Consider the following 19777-nt stretch of genomic DNA (forward strand, 5'->3'; position numbering starts at 1 on the left):
GAAACAGCATGTAAAGATGTCGGTAAGCCACGAGCCACATGGCAAGGTATAGATTAATAGAAATGGATTAATTTAAGCTATAAGAACAGTTAGCAAGAAGCCTGCCACGGCCATACAGTTTGTAACCAATATAAGTCTCTGTGTTTACTTGGCCGGGTCTGAGTGGCTGTGGGACTGGCAGGTGAGAGAGATTTGTCCTGACTGTGGGCCAGGAAGGAAAACTCTAGCTACAGAAACCACTCCTTCCCATTCTTTCAAACTGTTCTAACCCACCCTCTATGCTCATAATTAAAAATGGGTATACAACTTTCTCAGCTAATTAAACCAAGGTCAAAAATTGGGCAAGTGTAAAGCTAAGAACAGTATCATCTACTCCAAAGCCAAGATAATAAGTAAACTTGATGACTGAACAGCAGAGCAGCTAACAAAGATCATTTTGCAGAAATTTTTGACTATACAACATTAAAATTGACTGTTTATGTTGCAATGCACAGAAATGAAAAGGCCCAGTAATGGCACACTTGGCTGATCGGTTGGGAGGAGCCAAGAGTCAGTGACAGAACACACACCTGACTAGTGCAAGGTCCTTGGTTTGTCTCCACCATAAACAAGCAGACCTTGTCAGTCAGTGTCCCCTGCTTCTCCCAATACATACACCACCACCACCACCACCACCACCACCACCACCACCACCACCACCACCACCACCACGGAAAACTCCTCTCATTGATGGGTGATGGTGCTGTGCATGCTGTGAATGTGTTGTTCCCATTGGTTGATAAATAAAATGCTGATTGGCCAGTGTAGCCAGGCAGGAAAGTATAGGCAGGATAAACAGACAAGGAGAATTCTGGGAAGAGGAAAGCTGAACCAGGAGTTGCAAACCAGACACAGAGGAAGCAAGATGTGAAGACAGAACTGAGAAAAGGTACCAAGCCATGTGGCTAAACATAAATAAGAATTATGAGTTAATTTAAGTGTAAGAGCTAGTCAATAATAAGCCTGAGCTAATGACTGAGCAATTTTAATCAATATAAGCTTCTGGGTGATTATTTTATAAGCGGCTGCGGGGTCTGTAGAGCTGGGCAGGACCAGAGAAAACTTAAGCTACATCCCATAGGCGGGGCGGCAGTTGTGCAAGCCTTTAATCCCAGCACTCGGGAGGCAGAGCCTGGTGGATCTCTGTCTGTGAGTTCAAGGCCAGCCTGGTCTACAAGATCCAGGACAGGCACCAAAACTATACAGAGAAACCCTGTCTCAAGGGAAAAAAAGAAAAAAAAAAACTCCTCCCATAAGAAACCCTAATACCCCTGCCTCCTGGCTCATTTCCCTGCTGCTTCTCACTGAGCACAGGCAGCCACCCTCCTGTGTCTTGTTATGCCCTGTGACTTTGTAGTATTCCTTGTTCCCAACAGCCAGGATACTTTTCCCTTCAGAGCTGTAACAGGTGTATAGGGGAGACCTCTCCCCTCAGAACTATAACACTTCCACTGGGGAAACTTTTCCCTCAGAGCTGTAACCCACACATTGGGGAAGCCTTTCCCTACAGAGCTGTAACACATTTACTGGGGAAGCCTTTCCCCTCAGAGCTGTAACATTCACAGGGAGTAGGACCACTGCTCCTCAGCTCTGTCCACTCTTTCTAAAGAGTTGTTCTTGATTCCCTTCCTTGATTTAACTAAACACTCTTCTGTGTCATCTAAAACTGTGCCTTGACTTTTGAGAACACAAGAACCTAAATTGATGCTGGGCTAGAGACCAGAGAAAACTGGAGGTTACCCTATAGCAAAGGATTGGTAAGTTTTCATTCATCTTTCATTTCCCCCATATTTTCTAAATATTTATTTCATTCTGAAAATATTTCAATCCCTTAAAGACAAAGCAAAGCTAAACAGTACCAAACCTGTACTCTGTGGCAGAACATCTGTCAAGAAGAGGACATTGAGCCTCCAGTTTCTCTACATATACATACTTGAGCTTTGCTGGATAATCACTATTATCCTTTCTCACCACCAAGTAGAATATGTTTAGAGATAGTGACTTCAAAAGAAGTGGCTAGAGAGAGGGTCCAGAGTGACACAGGCCTAACAATTGTCACTGAATTCCTATGTTACAGGATCAAAATCCAATTCCATAAAAAGTGACAAGCTGGCCTTAGGGAGCAAAAGAAACCAAGTCTGAGTGGAGTCCTGAGTGAATGTGTATTGTTGACACAGAAGTTAGCCATGTCAAGGACTCCAAAACCTGAGACCCATGGGAAAATGACAAAGCTGTTACCCATATGACTCAGGCTAAAGAGCAATGGCAAAGCATTCATCCACTGTGAATAACTGATCAGTATGTGCAAACTAGCCTGGCACTGCTTCCCTACAGAGACCTCCCACTGAGACCAGCAAGTCGTCCCCAGGTGCTGTACTGATAAACACACACAAGTCACCACTTAGGAGCTTCACTGTGCAGGTGTCTATCTTTTCTTCATTCCCTCACTGCCCCTGCTGTCCCTAATCAGGGTTCCAGCACCCAAGCTGCAAAATGCATGGTACTTGGCATCATCTATGGGTTTACGAAGCAGCTTCTAGTACAAGTAGCCACAATGCCTGTTGTTCACAGAAGGCAGTAGAGTGTGAGTGTCAGACAAGCAGAGAAAGGTGATGCTGTCAGCTAGTCCAGAGTAGGAATAACTGGATCACCTGTGAGCTGTCCCAGAGAGAAAATGCAGACACAGAGAGTATGACACCATGGAAATGGTCTGGGGCTTCCCACTCTGCATAAAATAAGCTCTTCCATCAAACCAAAGACAAAGTGACAAGAAGGCAGCAAAAGCCCTCTGAAATGTAAACCTCCATGAATTCCAAACCTAAACCTACTGCAGTTGTATCCACTGACAGCTGACCAGGTTACCATCAATTCCCAGGGGCCTAAGACCACCATGGAAGGAGTAAGTTCTGGTATCTACAAATTCTTCAACTCCCAAGGCAGACAGATGGGCTGGTAAAAGCTGGTACACTGATAATTCTCCTTTGTCTCCAAAGTCCCTTCATTTGGCATTCATCATGAATACTCACTTCTATTAATGTGCTTCTATTCAGAATTTCAATTACACAACTAAATATGCACAATACATCATCAGGTCAAGGAGTTATGGAAAGAAAGGAGGAAAACCAACGCACGGCAGAGACAATATTGAAGCTGAGCTTCAGTCACAAGAGAAATCAAGAAGCCCAAAGTTAATGCTCCCTTGACAATCTTACATCACTTCTCGAGGCATGTGGGTCATAATGAGAGTTTTATTAGGATCACGAGTGTGAAAAACACACATTCAAATCATCAGTCATATTCATCACTGCACATTCTCCCTTAAAAAACAAAAAAACAACAACAACAAAAAACACAGTTTTACAAACTCAGAAATAACACTACCTGTAACTCTATATAGAACTGAACTGTGACCCTGCACCATCTATTGGAACTCAGTACAAATCTCCAGGCCTGTGCCACTCTGGACACGCTCTAGCAGAGTCCATTGAAGCTGTCATCCTAAACATATTTCTGCTCCATGACAAGAGAAAATGTGTGGTCCACACTGAAGTTCAATGTATATCTGCAGAAGATGCTGGAGGAGGCACAAGTGACAAGGTTCCCAAAGCAATGCTATCTGGGGATCAGGAGTCCCACCTTGGAGTTCCCAGTCACCCACCACCTGTGTGGCTTCAGAAAAGACATTAATCTTACTGGGCTTAAGGCCACACAGAAGAAGGCAGTCCCACCAGATGTCTTGGAAGACTACCCAGAGGAGGAAGAGGTCAATCAATTCAGGCATCTTTGGTGAAGGCTAATTTTCACTATAACTTGATTAGACTTAGAATAGTCATGAAACAAATCTCTGAGTGTGTCTATACAGGTGTGTCCAGAAAAGTTTAATGGAAAAGAGTAAATTCACCCTGAATGTGGGTAACACCATCTCATGTACTGGAGACTGAATGAAAAGGAGGAAGTGAACAAAACACCTCTCTTTCTCTCTCTCTCTCTCTCTCTCTCTCTCTCTCTCTCTCTCTCTCTCTCTCTCTCTCTCTCTCTTTCTCCCCTTCCTGACATGAACACAATGTGATCAGGGCCTCACACTCTTGCTGCCTTGTCTTCCCCACCATGACCAACTGTAGCCCTTCAAACCATAAACTAAAATATATCCTTCCTTCCTTGAGCTGCACCAAGACAGCTGTCATAATTACTGTTCTACTGTAGTGATGAAACAACATGACCAAGGCAACTTATAAAAGGAAAAGTTTAACTGGATGCTTGCTTACATTTTAAGGGGGTTAGTCCATGAACATCATGGTAGGGAGCACAGCGGCAGGCAGGTGGGCATGGTACCAGGGTAGTAGCCAACAGTTCACATCTGATCCACAAGTTGTAGGAAGAGACAAAGACACTGCGTCTGGCATTGGCTTTTGAAATCTCAAAGCCAATCCTGAGCAACACACTTCCTCCAACACCACCACACCTCTTAATCCTTCAAACAGTTCCAATAACTGGGAATGAAACATTCAAATATATGAACCTGCTGGACAGTGGTGGCACACGCCTTTAATCCCTGCAATTGGGAGACAGAGGTAGACAGATCTCTGTGAGTTGGAAGCCAGCCTGATCTACAGAGCAAGTTCCAGGACAGTCAAGGCTACATAGAGAAACCTTGTCTTGAAAAACAAAAACAAAAATGGTGGCCCACGCCTTTAATCCCAGCACTCGGGAGGCAGAGGCAGGAGGATCTCTATGAGTTCGAGGCCAGCCTGGTCTACAAAGTGAGTTCCAGGAAAGGCGCAAAACTACAGAGAAACCCTGTCTCGAAAAACAAAAAAAAAAAATAAAATAAAATAATCAAATACGTGAGCCTACAGGGGCCATTCTCATTCAAACCACAAAAGGTTTTGGTCCAGAAATGAGAAAAACACACCTGTCCTAAATGCTTTTGTAGAAATGTTGTAGTGAAGTGTGCTTTCCCACGTGAGCATGGGAACTACAGGATCTATTGCTTCATCCCAAGGCTTCATGCCATCAGGATGAAGAGAACAAAATACTCATTTCCTTTATTCATCCATTCAAGAGACCCAAAGTCACTACACACACATCACCCACAACAATGCACTAGACACTCTAGGAAACCAGAATAAAATTCATCATTTTAAAGATAACAGTCCCTATTGACATAGGTTTATGATTCAACAAGAAAGATAATAAATTGAAGAAAATTTAATTGACCAAGTTCAGAACAAACTGCCAGCCATGCACATAGCAGTCAAACAGTATACAGAGTGCTTACCTGGTAGACAAAGTATATGTGCAGCCCAGGTTAGGCACCCTCCTGAGCACAAGCCCAGGTGTTTCCACTGCCCTCCCCATTCTGGACCAATTCCCTCTGAGCACTATTTGCATATGCAAGTCATGAGGTAGTCCCAAAAGTAGACCACCAATAGGAACCTAGTACTTATAACTGAGTGTACTTGTTAAGTCATCTTTGTTGACTCAAAAAAAAATGACATTTATTTACTCATTGGAGGGGAGGCACTCAACTGCTAAGATGACTAGGACAGGAGACAACCAGTGGCAGTTGGTTCTCCCCTTCCGCCATGTGGATGCAGGAATCCAACACAGGTTGTCAAGCTTCATACCCAACACTTTTACCCACTGAGCCATCTCTCCAGGCCATCCACTGAGCCATTCTGTGAGCCCTGTATTGACTTCTTTCCAGAAGAGCAGGAAACATCTGTAATTTGCTCTTTCCTACATCTGGTGCACTGTTCTACAGCTAATATACTAATGAGATGATGGTGTATTCCGACTGACAAGGATAATGCCTGGTAGCATCAGGACTTCAGTCAATAAACAGATAAACTAGTAAGTTACACATACACATACACATACGCGCACACACACACACACATCACTCTCCTTCTGTTCGAGACTGCAATCCTAACCCTAGATGGCCATCGGGGAAACAAATGTCTCTGTGATGGCCTTGTAAACTGGTTTGAGCTTCAGAAAAGCAATCTGACAGAATGTTTTAGAAGCCATAAAAATATTCCTTCTGTTACTTCATGTTCTGATTTGCTTTCTATTTCTGTAATAAACACTATGACCAAATACAACACGGGGAGGAAAGGGTTTGTCTGGCTTGGATATTCCAATCACAGTGGATCACTGGAGAATGTCAGGGCAGAAGCTAAAGCAGAGGCAATGACCACAGGAGAACATTGTTACTACTTGTTTCATAGTTTTCTCAGCCTGCTTTCTTAGACAACCCAGCACTACCTGCCTAGGGGTGGGACGACCCCCAGTGGATGGGTCTCTCACATATCAATTATTAATCAAGAAAATAAACCACAGATATGCCCACAGTGCATATCTGATGGAGATATTCCCTAGTTGAGAGTCTCTCCTCCAGATGACTATAGTTTGTGTCAAAATGACAAAAAAACAAAACACAAAAACTCACAAGCATACCACCCCATAATACCGCTTCTGGACTCTCCATCACAGGAAACTGAGTTTATTAATAAATGAAAAGCTGGAATTTATGTGTCAATTTAGGAAACTAACAGTGTAGCACTTTGAAACACTCTGCTTATGTATCTGTAATCATCCAATGCTGACAGACCAGACTCTTGAGACTCAAGCCATGCTCAAATACTCACTGCTTTAACTCCTAGAGTACTTAGGCCACAATTACCAAGATTAACACACATCAATCTGTATGATGAGTAAAGTGAAAGAGTCTTTGCTATTCTGTGACTTCAGGATGATCCGGGTTCTCCACAGAACAGTCTGGTTACCGTGCAGTCCACAGCAGATCTGCATGAGCAGCACCTAGAGGCCCAGGAGACGTTAGTGTAAAGTCCCATTCAGCTGCTGAAACAGAGCCTTCCTCCTAGCACAGTCTATAGACATAGTCACCCAGACCTCTTGTTCAACAACACAGGTACAAGTGGAGTCTGAGGGTACATTCTTCCGAGAACCCATGGATAGTCAGACCAAAAGGTTCCAAACAAAAATTGGCTCCAAATGGGAAGACTATGCCCAGACTCCGCAAGTGACAAGGAAGATGGGGTGTGACTGATAACTGAGAAAAGACTAGAAAGGGGCACTTGGCCAGCAGCTTAGAGTGAGCTGGTAAACCCTCAGAGGGCAGGAGACACACTGAAATCCAGCTATTTGCTCAGCTGAACACCTGACATGGAGGAGATGTCCATGGAAGTCTCCTAACATTACTTCCTGCTTTGTAGGTCTATCAACTAAACTGGAATGATAGTCGTTCATTTAACAAATAACAAAACTATTTCACATTGTCACCCGTGTACTGCCTGTCCTAATATGAACTGAACATCCTTCCATTTCAAAGTCAAAAATGCCCCCAAATTTAAAACTTTTGTGTATGAACATGACACTGGAAGTGGAAACATTCCATGCCTGACCTCTTGAGAGACAGCAGTCAAAATGTAAGTGGACAAAAATACTGTACATTCAGCCTGTGTTTATTGGTTCACCTGAAACTCAATTCATTTGTATGTCAACAAGGGTTGTATGTCAATTATTTCACTATTTGTATATAACATGTTCATAACCACAAAATCCAAAACATTGCAGTCCCATCAGGAAAATGACACTCATATAACATTTACACTCACAAACCTATGGTAGACTTAGTGAGTTCAGAACTGACTCCTGTAGAAATGATGCTGTCTTTGAAAAGTCCCAGGAGCTGGCAAGGTGAACATGACATCTCATGCTTAATCCTAACATTTAGGAGGATGAAGTGGAAATCATCAAAAGTTTGAAGCCAGGGTGGTCTGCGTAACAAGCTCTGGGCCAGCCAGATCTACATGGTAAAACCCTGTCTCAAAAACCAAGGAGGGAAAAGCAGGGGGAAGTGGGAGAAAGAAAAGGGAAAGGAGGAGGGGGAGGAAGAAAAGATAGACCCAGGAACTTGCTGTAGAAAAAGGGCTGGCAGAATATCTCCAAGAAACCACAGGCTGGGTTTTAAAGAGTATTTGCTGTTACCTTGTTTCATTTCTATTTCCAATTTCTAGAATATTTTTGTTTTGATTGGTTTTTTGGTTTTTTTTTTCAAGACAGAATTTCTCTGTTGTAGCCCTGGCTGCCCTGGAACTTGATCTCTAGACCAGGCTGGCCTTGAACTCACAGAGATCCGCCTGCCTCTTCTTCAAGAGTGCTGGGATTAAAGGCGTGTGCCACCACCTTCAGGCTAGAATATGTTTAAAAAGACAAAAACAAAATTAAGACATCAGAAAATTAATTTTGTTTCTGTGCCTTGTTTCTCTAGCCTTGGACCTTTTCTTAGTGACATATCTAAATAACAAGCCCACAATGGTGGTCAACAATCTAGGAATAACTACAGATAGACACAGGAAAAATAACTAAGTAGAGCCTAGAAAAGCTATGCCAACTGTTCCAGAAGACACTTGGAAGCCCCTAAGGAACACAACCTCATTTTCTAAGACTTTGGAGATGACCAGATGTCACAGGCCATTATCTAAATAATCTGTCTCACATCTATCAGTGCCTCTGTCTCACTCCCACCTCTACACACACCTGTCACCTCAGAAATTAACCAAGGGAAGAAATTTGCATAAAGGTTAAAAGAACCATTTCCCAGGTCCCTACACTGCTAAAAGATTTCCTAAACAGAAATGTCATGCCAAACACTGTATGCACCTCTCTGAAAAGACCACACAGAGTCAGCATCAGGTGTCTCCAATAAATGTCATAGGCCAAAGATGAGAGAGAACTTTCATTTCACTCTGAATCAGCAGGTATACAGGGACACAAACAGACCTAACATTCAGATATTTTATAGTGCACACATATGCACATATACATCCAGTTCATGGAGTCTTCATCCATGAGTTCAAACATATGTTGGCCAAAAATAATTAGGACAAAAAAAAAATCCTGCATATGTACTAAGCAGACACAGACTGTTTATTGTTATTATTTCCTAACAACAGAGTGTAGCAGTCTTCTGAATAACATTCACAGTGTGTTAGGAGTGATAAATCATCTAGGGATGCATGAGCATATTCAGGAGGATGTGCTCTGGTGATACATAAATAGTATATTGTTATAGGGTATTTATGCACTTTGGTATCTGTAGTGGCTGGAATCAGCTTCCCAGCAGATAGCAGAGACTGTATATATGAAGGTTTTAACTACATCAAAACTGGTTTTGAAGTGGGTAAGGAAGTCTTTGTCCTCAGCTACTCAACTCAGTCACTTTTAGCCATCAGTCAGATCTCTAAGACATACCCTGCAGGAAGACCACAATCAGTCCTGCATTTCTGTTGCTCCAGCTATGAGTAGCACTCACAGAAAAATAGGAAACAAAGTAATGACACCATTATCAAGTATTATACCTAAGCATTCTTTCATTTATTTTTCATTTTTTTTGAGATAGTTTCATATGTGGCCCAGGATGGCCCTGAACTGTTAATCTTTCTGCCTCTACAGGAGTGTGTCACCATGCCCATCTTAAAACATTCCATTTTAAACAGTCCCAAAACTCTGAGGAAATTTCTACTAAGTAACCTTAAAGTCACAGTCCAACACAGCCACTGTCCTTAGAGAAAGAAGAAATGCAAGAAACACAGCTTCTTCCCTTCTGTTCTCCAAATGTAAAAAGACTACAATAACTGTGGTCTACTCACACAAAAACCCAGGTCTTCTGCTTTAAAGACAGGCATGGGTGTTTCCAAACAGAGGAAGCAGAAAGAGCTGGAACACTGTGCTTCAGAGGAGGTAAATGTTTAAATGAAAAGCCTTTAGGAACTATCAGAAATAACAGCAAAAGACATCAGTCTTCAGTTTACACAACTAAGTAGCCACCTGAGATAGCTATTCTTGGGTGTCAACTTGACTATATCTGGAATTAACTAATGCCCAAATGGCTAGGCACATCTGTGAGAGATTTTTTTCTTAATCAAATCATTAAGTGGGAAGACCCACTTCTAATTCAGATCTCTGAGGTGGGAAGATACACCTTTAATCTAGATCTTTTGAAGTGGGAAGATACACCTTTAATCTGGGCCACACCTTCTGCTGGCACCTGGTATAAAGGACAGAGAAGAAAGAATTCATGGCTCTCTCTTTGCCTGCTTGCTCTCACTCTCAATAGCAAGTCAATTCCTTTACTGGCATTAGAGCCTACTTATTCAGGGTTCCAGTGTATACTGGATTCTTGGACCTTCCATTGGTAGACAACCATTGTTGAACTAGTTGGAACACAGCCTGTAAGCCATTCTAATAAATCTCCTGTGTGTGTGTGTGTCTGTCTGTCTGTCTGTGTCTGTCTGTCTCTGTGTGTATATATTCAAGCATTCACAGAAGTATATACACACACACATACACACAGATTCATTCTGTACATTCTGTTCCTCTAGAGAACCCTGACTAATACACCACCAGTGACCTAGAGCTTGTGCTGACATCTAGACAGACAAATCTCTGCCCTTCTTCTGTACTTTGGAGTGCATGGCTCTACAGAGTGAACTAAATCTTTCTGCTATAGCAACCAGCACTAAAGCTGTCAGGAGCAATGCCACTAGCTATTGCAGGCCATGACACAGTTACAGCAGATAGTAATTGATAATTCAGATGTCAACCCACCAGACTAATGATTCCCTGATGGAGGAACCCTGCCATGCAAGGCTTGCAAGGCCACCAACTCCGAAAACAGTTGCTCCTGTCTTTAATTTCACATGTGCAAAAACAACTGTGGTATCTTCCCAATCCTGCACTAATTTTATATGACATCTATATGTAATCTTTTTTTTTTTTTTAATTTTTTGAGATAGGGTTTCTCTGTGGAAAAGTCCTGGCAGGCTGGCCTCGAACTCAAAGAGATCCACCTGCCTCTGCCTCCTGAGTGCTGGGATTAAAGGCGTGTGCCTCCACCACCAAACTGTATGTAATCTCTTGATTGCATCTCAATCTTATGGGCACATATATTTGTGGATGGTCAGGAAGATGACTTCTCATTAAGCTGTATAATTTTGATGAATAGAAATATACTAAAATATGCTTCATAACTAGATCTATTGTCCCACAAGGACTGTAAGACACTTAAAGCCTGATTTGTTTCTTTTATTCAGACATAAGAAAGCAACAATTTCTCCCCAATCTAAGACAAGCTACATCTATTTTGCTGATTTGAAACCTCAGAACAGTTTCAAACTAGACTGAATGACTCTGTAAATGGATCCTAAGTTAAAATCTTTACAGATATGTACAAGGTCAGAGTTGCAGATGTCTAACCAAGGTTATTAACACAAAGCAACCTAAAAAATCATGCCAATTCTTCACTTGCCAAGTCTGGCTGATAAAAGACCTATGTCTCGCAGCTTGTCTCACCAGGCACTGTGCCCCTGGCCTCTGATCACAGTCTGACACCAGAAACCTTGAAACCTTACACCGCCATGGCAAATGGCTCTGTCCTTATCGTTTACCCAAGGAATGTGCTATGACCAATGAGATGCAATTCTTGTAACTTTTTCTCATTGCTTCAAGCGTCCTGTAAAAAAATGTATTTAAGCTAGGTGAACAAAGAAGCAAGAGGGAGTTGAAGCTGTAGAAAGAAAATTAGAAAATAGAAGAATAGAGAGCAAAAAAATAAAGAATAAAGAGTATGACCCTCAGGTCGTGTGTGAAGGTATTATAGAAATCTTTCCATCCCTGCTTCTGAGAAGCATTTCTCTGAGTAACCCTGGATAGTGGCACTGAGGGCTGGATCCCCAAGCTGCTAAATAAAGCAAAGATAGAAGAGTAATTTTGTAGCATAAGTCAAATAATAATAAAAGAGATTCCCTTCCTATGTAAGGAATATACCCCAGCAACTCAGCTAATGAGGATAGCATGGGAATAGGCATTTTTGTGACTCATCATAGTAAAACATTTAAGTAAGACCTTATGATGGTTTGAATAGAAATGGCCCCCATAGACTCATGTGTTTGAACGCTTGGCCCATAGCGGGTGGCATTATTAGGTGGTATGGTCTTATTGGAGCATGTGTGGCTTTGTTAGAGGAAGTGTGTCACTGAGGGTGGACTCTGAGGTCTCAGATGCTCAAGACACACCCAGGGTGGCAGTCTTTCCAGCTGCTTGTGGATCCAGATGTAGAACTCTCAGCTTCTTCTCCAGCACATGGCTGCCTGCATGCCACCAAACTTCCTGCCATGATGATAATGGACTAAGACTCTGAGCCAGTCCCAATTAAATGTTTTCCTTTGTAAGAGTTGTGGTGGGGTCTCTTCACAGCAATAGAATGCTGTGGGATGTTCTGTATGGCAAATGTGTTGCTGATTAGTCATTAAATAAAACACTGATTGGCCATTGGCTAGGCAGGAAGTGTAGGCGGGACAAGGAGGAGAATAAAGCTGGGAAGTGGAAGGCTGAGTCAGAGAGACACTGCCAGCTGCCACGATGAGAAACAGCATGTGAAGATGCCGGTAAGCCACGAGCCATGTGGCAAGGTATAGATTAATAGAAATGAATTAATTTAAGCTGTAAGAACAGTTAGCAAGAAGCCAGCCACGGCCATACAGTTTGTAACCAATATAAGTCTCTGTGTTTACTTGGTTGGGTCTGACGGCTGTGGGACTGGCAGGTGATAGAGATTTGTCCTGACTGTGGGCCAGGCAGGAAAACTCTACCTACAAATGGCGTCCAACGTGGGGCAAGAGTTTCCACCTAAAAACTGAAAAAAAAAAAAAAAAAGATTCTAAAACGGAGCTAAAAACAGCTTCCTAATTGTCTCTCTCAAATGAGCGGCAGCTGCCTGTTTGAGCTACTGGTGGGTTTCTAGAGTGCGTGCCCGAACTGCAGTATGGTGGGAATGAGGCCTCTGCAAGTGGCACATTAAGCTGCATGGTGGATTTAGACTTTGCTGGTACAAAGCAAAAAAAAGAGGTTTCTGGGCTGTACGCTGCTTGGATAAAAGCATAGACCCATGATAGCTCCCAGAGCTGGTGGTAAACGTAACCATGTTGGGAAGCTGAGGTGGGTGGAGCCAGCAGCCACAGCTGCTGCAGTTTAAAGCCACAGATTCACAATAAGACAGATTCAGATGTAATAGTTTACAATGTGTGTAAAAGATACGTAGGCTTGAAAGAGACAAAAAAGGTGATATATAGAGTTAAAGAAACAAATACATAGTTTTAAAAAATAAAGTCTTTAAAGAGACAGTAAAGGTAGTATAAAAAATAAGCCACGTAAAAATGGATATTACACAGAGAATCTGGATTGTGTTGTCTTTGGGATTTTTTACTGCAGAAAAACATTTGATTGTAAAAGCTGTTGAGTTAAACCAATATAGATATTTTAAAGATACCTTGACTTCAAAATTTGGATATAAGGATATGTTGCTTTGGAAAAGAGTCTCTTTTGTTTCCACAGAAAGCCAGAGGCTATGGATTTGTTCCAGATTAAGATACATCAGGTTTGACCAGCCAAGACCCCCTGAAAGGTCTCCTATGACACCATGGCCCAGATGATCCAACATCCAGAATGGTTTCAAGGCAACTGGCTCAGACGATACAGCCTCATGGACTATTCCATAATCCTAAAATTTTCTTTGTTTCCCCATAAGATACAGCGTCCCCCTCCAGCAGGAAGTAGTAAGAGAAGCTACGCCCAAATTCCCAAATTATATGTAATTTTACTTTGTTAAGGTTAAAACCTTCCTTTTTGAAAAAAAAAGGGGGGGGAAGTGCTGTGGGATGTTCTGTATGGCAAATGTGTTGCTGATTAGTCATTAAATAAAACACTGATTGGCCATTGGCTAGGCAGGAAGTGTAGGCGGGACAAGGAGGAGAATAAAGCTGGGAAGTGGAAGGCTGAGTCAGAGAGACACTGCCAGCTGCCACGATGAGAAACAGCATGTGAAGATGCCGGTAAGCCACGAGCCATGTGGCAAGGTATAGATTAATAGAAATGAATTAATTTAAGCTGTAAGAACAGTTAGCAAGAAGCCAGCCACGGCCATACAGTTTGTAACCAATATAAGTCTCTGTGTTTACTTGGTTGGGTCTGACGGCTGTGGGACTGGCAGGTGATAGAGATTTGTCCTGACTGTGGGCCAGGCAGGAAAACTCTACCTACAATAGAAACCCTAACTGAGACAGACCTAAAGAACTATAAGAAAGAAGTTAAGGAGAATATAGCCAAGTCCCCAATACCTTTACCATATGTTAAAATTGCAAGCTTTTTTAGTATGAAACCAGTCAGAGTGGGGATGAGACCCTGGTATCTCTCTGTTTGTTTCTATGTGGTTCTCTGTTTAGTACTGGGATTGCACTCAGCCTCCTGCATGTTAGGAAGTTTTCTGCCTAAGTAGCATCTCAACAGGATGTGAGCCATGGGCACTGGGATAGGATGTTTTTCTCTCCTTTCAACTCTGTAAGAGAAGCTGAAGACAGAGTACAACCCAGCCTCCTGCTTACAAGTTAGACCTAATGAGGCCAGCTCTGGGAGACCTCATGTATCCTCCTTAGTATCAGTGTGAGGTACTGGAGACCCTGTGACAAGAACACACCAGCTGAACCAGGCCAGCACCCCTAGGCATGGCTGCATTTTTGAAAGGCACATAACCCCATGTGTCCTTTTAGGGAGAGAACCAATACTTTCTTAGCAAAATAAATGCAGAAGAATGAATATGTTTCCTATTTTTCCTCTGTGGATAAAAGCTGTAAGTTCACTTTATCTGAATAAAAAGAAACCCAAGTGTTTACCACTGCTCTCCTCCAGGCTTCCCCAGCTTAAATAGACTTTGAATACTTAATTTAGTTTTATTTGAAAGCAAACTTCTGACAGAGAGGGATAGAGCAGAGCTATATTTTAAAATTCACTAGAATCAATGCATATTTATTCAAAAGGTTTAAACAAAAAATTTACTCAAGAAAGTCAAAAAGAAAACTAAACACTGCTGACATTTTTTAAGATAATATTTTAAATAAAAGAAACATTTTAAAGTATAAATTCAGAGAGTCGAGGAAAAGGCATATAATGATATTTAAAGATTACTCTATTTTAAATAGCATTTTTAGCATAAAGAGTGTAAAGGCTAACAGTAGCTTCCCTCCCAGCTGTGACTCTGAATCCAGGATCTGCTACTGGGTCTCTGTGCTTTTCACACCCGTGTGTCATGGCACATCATGCTGGAGTCTGGATGGTGAGTGCAAATTCTGACCTACACATATGAATTGACTTCATCTGTGTGACAGTCACTTAGCTTCTCTCTGCTTCCTTCCTGCTTTCTAACACTGAGGACAATAGTACCTACCTCCTAGGTGGAGACTGGAACCCCTGTGCACTTGCTTGTGGGACTGAAAAATCAGACAGCCACCATAAGGAAACAGTACAGAAGAGCCTGCAAAATTGAACACCATCTTATTATATGGTCCAAAAGTTCCACATTGCATTGTATGAACATAAGGACTAAAAGCAGGGATATAATAAGATACCAGGAATGCATTGTTATGGCCATATTATCTACAATAGTTAAAAACAGAAGCATAAGTCCATCAGAAGATGCATGTATTAAATGCATGCAACAAAATGTATTGTATATATAGAATGAAGCATTCACCAGCCTAGAAAGGGAAACTGCGAATACATGCTACAATATGGATGACCTTGAAAATACTATGCCAAATGAAATGAACCACTCATGAAAAGACAAATGCTACATAATTCCACTTAGATAAGGTATTAACATTAGGGTGCTTTACTTGGCGATGCTTATGCCAACAATATACATTTCCTTAGGATTTTATCCATTCCCCACACATGTAAGCTGTAAAGTATATGCTACCACACAGCTCAATATCAGCTCCTATCTTACCTGCCTGCCTCTCTGACTCCCTGCAGTCCTTACTGAAGGCTAGGCAAACACTGATCCTCCACCTTTGAGTTGTATGCCTTCTGTGAGCAGCCACTTCAGCACTAGGCTTCTTTTTCAGGAAAACACCCTTTAGTGTAAACATCCACTGCAGTGGAATGAAGAAGACAAAGAAGCCACACATCTACACACTATAAAGCTAACTAGAGAGAACACAACTGATTGTCATACTTTAATTCCTAAATTGCCTGCTAACAATCATCTCAGAAACAGACTCAAAGGTTAAAGCTACCATACAGATCTGACAGGAGGAAGGAAAGAAGAAAGCTCCCTGCTCTTATAATCTTCTACTTGACAGCAAGTGAGAGACTGTGGACACCCACAGAGGTTTCCTAGTGGGCACTTACTCAGGGTCCAAGAATCTGAGCTTGCTTTACTCAGCAGGGCTGCAAAAGGGGATGAATTGACCACGGGTGTGGTTACCAGGTGTTTGGAAGGGTCTACACTTGGCTGTGTGATGTGCTTTGATCTAGCAAGGGGGAGGTCTTTTGCCTCTCCCCTGGGCATTGTTATAAAAAGTCCTTTTGAATAAATGGAAAAGGCCACTAGGTACTTAACCAGGTCCTCCCGAAGCTATCCTGTGTTGCTATCTTTCTCCTCTTCACTATCTTTCTTTCTAATATTTCTTATCCCTCTCTCCTCCTCATATAAATCCTTGAAAAGGTGGGAAATGGCCTCCCACAAGAGACTATATTCTATTGATTTGTTTTCTCCTCAAGACAGGATTTCTCTGTGTAGCCCAGGCTGTCCTAGAACTCTCTCTGTAGATCAGGCTGGCTTTGAATTCACAAAGATCCTCCTGCCTCTGCCACTGAGTGCTAGGATTAAAGGTGTGCACCGCCAACAGCCGGCTTCTATTGTTGCTCTTAAAAGTATTTATTATAAAATTCCCAAGAAAAAAATAAAAATAGGGCTCAAGTACACCAATCCCCAGGTAGCCAGCAGCACACTGCATTTTTACCCTGTCGTTTGTTTTTGCTCTTTTTTGAGGAGGCTGCCACCCAGCTCCCAAATAAATCACACACAGAGTCTTATTATTACTTATGAATGCCCAGCCTCAACTTGGCTTGTTACTTGCCAGCTTTCCTTAACTTAAAATACCCTGTCTACCTTTTGCCTCTGGGCTTTTCCCATTCTCTTACTTCTGTAAATCTTACTCTTACTCTGTGGCTTGCTGTGTAGCTGGGTGGCTGGCCCCTGGAGTCCTCCTCCTTCTGTGGCTACTTCCTTCTTTTCTCTCCCAGATTTCTCTTTCTATATATTCTCTCTCTGCCTGCCAGCCCTGCCTATTTCTCTCTCCTGTCTCACTATTGGCCATTCTGGTCTTTATTAGACCATCAGGTGTTTTAGACAGACAAAGTAACACAGCTTCACAGAGTTAAACAAATGCAACATAAACAAAAGTAACACACCTTAAAATAATATTCTACAACATTACCCTTTATGGACTACAAATCTAAACTTTAGAACAAAAATAAATTTAAAATTCGGAAAAACAGATGTATGTGTTCTTCACAGACTACTGCCTCAGCCCACCACCCCACACACCCTTCTCCTCTTTGCTCAGTAAATGCTACAATTCTCCTGCTTGCACACTTCCTTCCATCCCCTAACACTTCCTCCTAAACAAGGGACCACAAATCCAAGTGCCTAATCACAAAGCTAGTAACCTCAAAGACCCCAAATATAAAGACAAATACAGTGAATGGCTAACCTCAAGCACTAGGGTAAGTACCAGTCTCTAAATTAAAAATAAAAACACATTTATCTTGTGCTTGCATATGTTTATAAACATAAAGAACAACTGTGCTTCATATATCTGAATTGTACAATACCAAGTATGCCTTCCTATGTAGGCCAATCATGGGTGTGTGGGGGGGGGTGTGTGGGTGTGTGTTGGGGGGGTATAAAACACAAAACTTCCTTTTTGATGACCCTAGAAGTTTTATCTGCTAATGAGATTCATTTCCTTGTAGTACTTCTCACCTGTGGCAAATCTGCCACATCTAATTTGTTTGAAAAGAAATTTTTAATCACCCAATCAATCAAACCCTTGACCTTCAGCCTTCACAGCCACTTCGCTATGGTCAAAATCAGCACTGAGAATTCATGCTGCAAACACTTCTGTTGTCCTCAAGCTCCAAAATGCCCATGACAAGAATATAATTTGAGCAAGCCCTCTGACAGATGAAAAATGGTACATAGAGTCTGGAAATGAGCTTTTGCCAAGACTAATAAAAGTAAAGATGTACATTACCATTAAGTAATAACTTTTCCTCCACTGGGGTTTAAAGGATTAGAAACAATTGAAGTTTCTAGATAGTGAAATCTTAAAAAACAGTCTATTTTGAAGTTTAATTCATTTACCTTCTTTATGATAAGGAGTCAGGATCCTTCCCACTCTCATCCCACCCTCTAAGCATGCACTCTTAACCACATGGGTGCCCATTCTTTCCTGCTTCATCCTGTCAGTAGAGGAGGAAGCTGCATTTTGCCTAGTCCAAAGCCTCATGGCTCAGTCACTTCAGCACAACATAGACCCACATTTCTCTCACTAAGCCCAAAAGCACCTCTCTCTTGCCGATCCCATCCAGTAGCAGCTCCCTTCCTTCTCAGGGCTTTATCTCTTTCTTTCTCAAGAAGGAACAGACTTAGTATCTACATGGAGCTTCTTAAACATTTCCACTCACAACCCCTGTGCACCAGAAAAGGTTTACACTGCCCTGGATATGCAGCACATAAAACAGATACACAAATCAAATATTTACTGATAATAAATCATTACAAATGTATTTTAGAACATTTCTTAGTATGTACATAATTTCACTATTTATTTATATGAAGTAAATTTGCATAATAATGAAATGAATGTGTTTATTTTTACATAAAGAATTCAGTCTTGCTTGAAAGTTTAATCATCCTTGACACAGATGTAGAGCATCTTTAATGTTTTCAGAGTTGACTGATATTTTGATTTTATAAGTATCAATACTAGACATGCCACTTCACACAAATATTCAGTAAACAATGGCAGAAGTATGTTTAGCGCCACTTCAGAAATTGCTGAATCTGTCCTAATACCAGGCCAAAATCTATGGAATGATCTTTTATGAAACTTACATCAGTAAATCAAACAATTTTTTAAATCATACATTCTACACACTACAAATCAAAGATAAACTAACTCAATTATGCTGAAGTATGAAGGTAGTAAACATTCTTTGTTCCCATAATTAAAACATTTGATAACTATGAGGGCAGAAAAATGGATGCACAGTAAAAACAAGGCAAACAATAACAACAACCATGCCAGGGCAAATTGCCCATGCTGTGTGATCAGAACCAAGGAAGCAGTAAAGTCACATGACACAGTGTAGGTGAGTGTAACCAGAAATACTAGGGATTCAGTACTGGTTGGACTTTGCTTTAATTTTTGGTTTCTGTATTTTGAAAAACTATTGCTGTTCCCAAAGCCTTGAGAACTCTGACATGCAGTTACATGACCCGATACGGCATCACAGTTTTCAGGAACTGACACCTGAAGCAGTCACCTCCAACTTCTCATCCAGCTATCTGTCAGCACAGTGAGCACTAGGCCTCCCCTGCACTGTCCTGGAAGACTTTCACACAGGGGCCAGTGGCTTCCTGTGTTACACAATAGCCACCTCTGTGCTTACCTCACTTGAACTCTGTTGAATCCCAACAATGCCACTTGAACCCTCTTCAAAATTGGGTCTCTGTAAGGGGCTCTCTTCCTGCTTTTCTCTCATCTCTCTGACCATTTCAATTCAGTCTCCTTCCAAGGCTTGTCCTTCA

General features: G+C 41.7%; 1 protein-coding gene across 4 annotated transcripts in view; it reads right to left on the reverse strand.

Moving 5' to 3' along the window:
* Fars2 (phenylalanyl-tRNA synthetase 2, mitochondrial) overlaps window positions 1-19777 on the reverse strand; it is a 456192-nt gene that overhangs the window by 402805 nt on the left and 33610 nt on the right. Inside the window, exon 2 of one of the 4 annotated variants that reach the window (XM_052729748.1) lies at window positions 15344-15430. The exons of the other annotated variants lie outside the window; for them this stretch is intronic. The gene's annotated coding sequence lies outside the window, so the exon portion shown is untranslated. The remainder of the gene's footprint in view (window positions 1-15343; window positions 15431-19777) is intronic. 4 annotated transcript variants of the gene reach the window in all.

Source organism: Peromyscus californicus, unplaced genomic scaffold, assembly GCF_007827085.1.
Source record: "Peromyscus californicus insignis strain IS unplaced genomic scaffold, ASM782708v3 Scaffold_8__1_contigs__length_139910024, whole genome shotgun sequence".
Classification (NCBI taxonomy): Eukaryota; Metazoa; Chordata; class Mammalia; order Rodentia; family Cricetidae; genus Peromyscus; species Peromyscus californicus.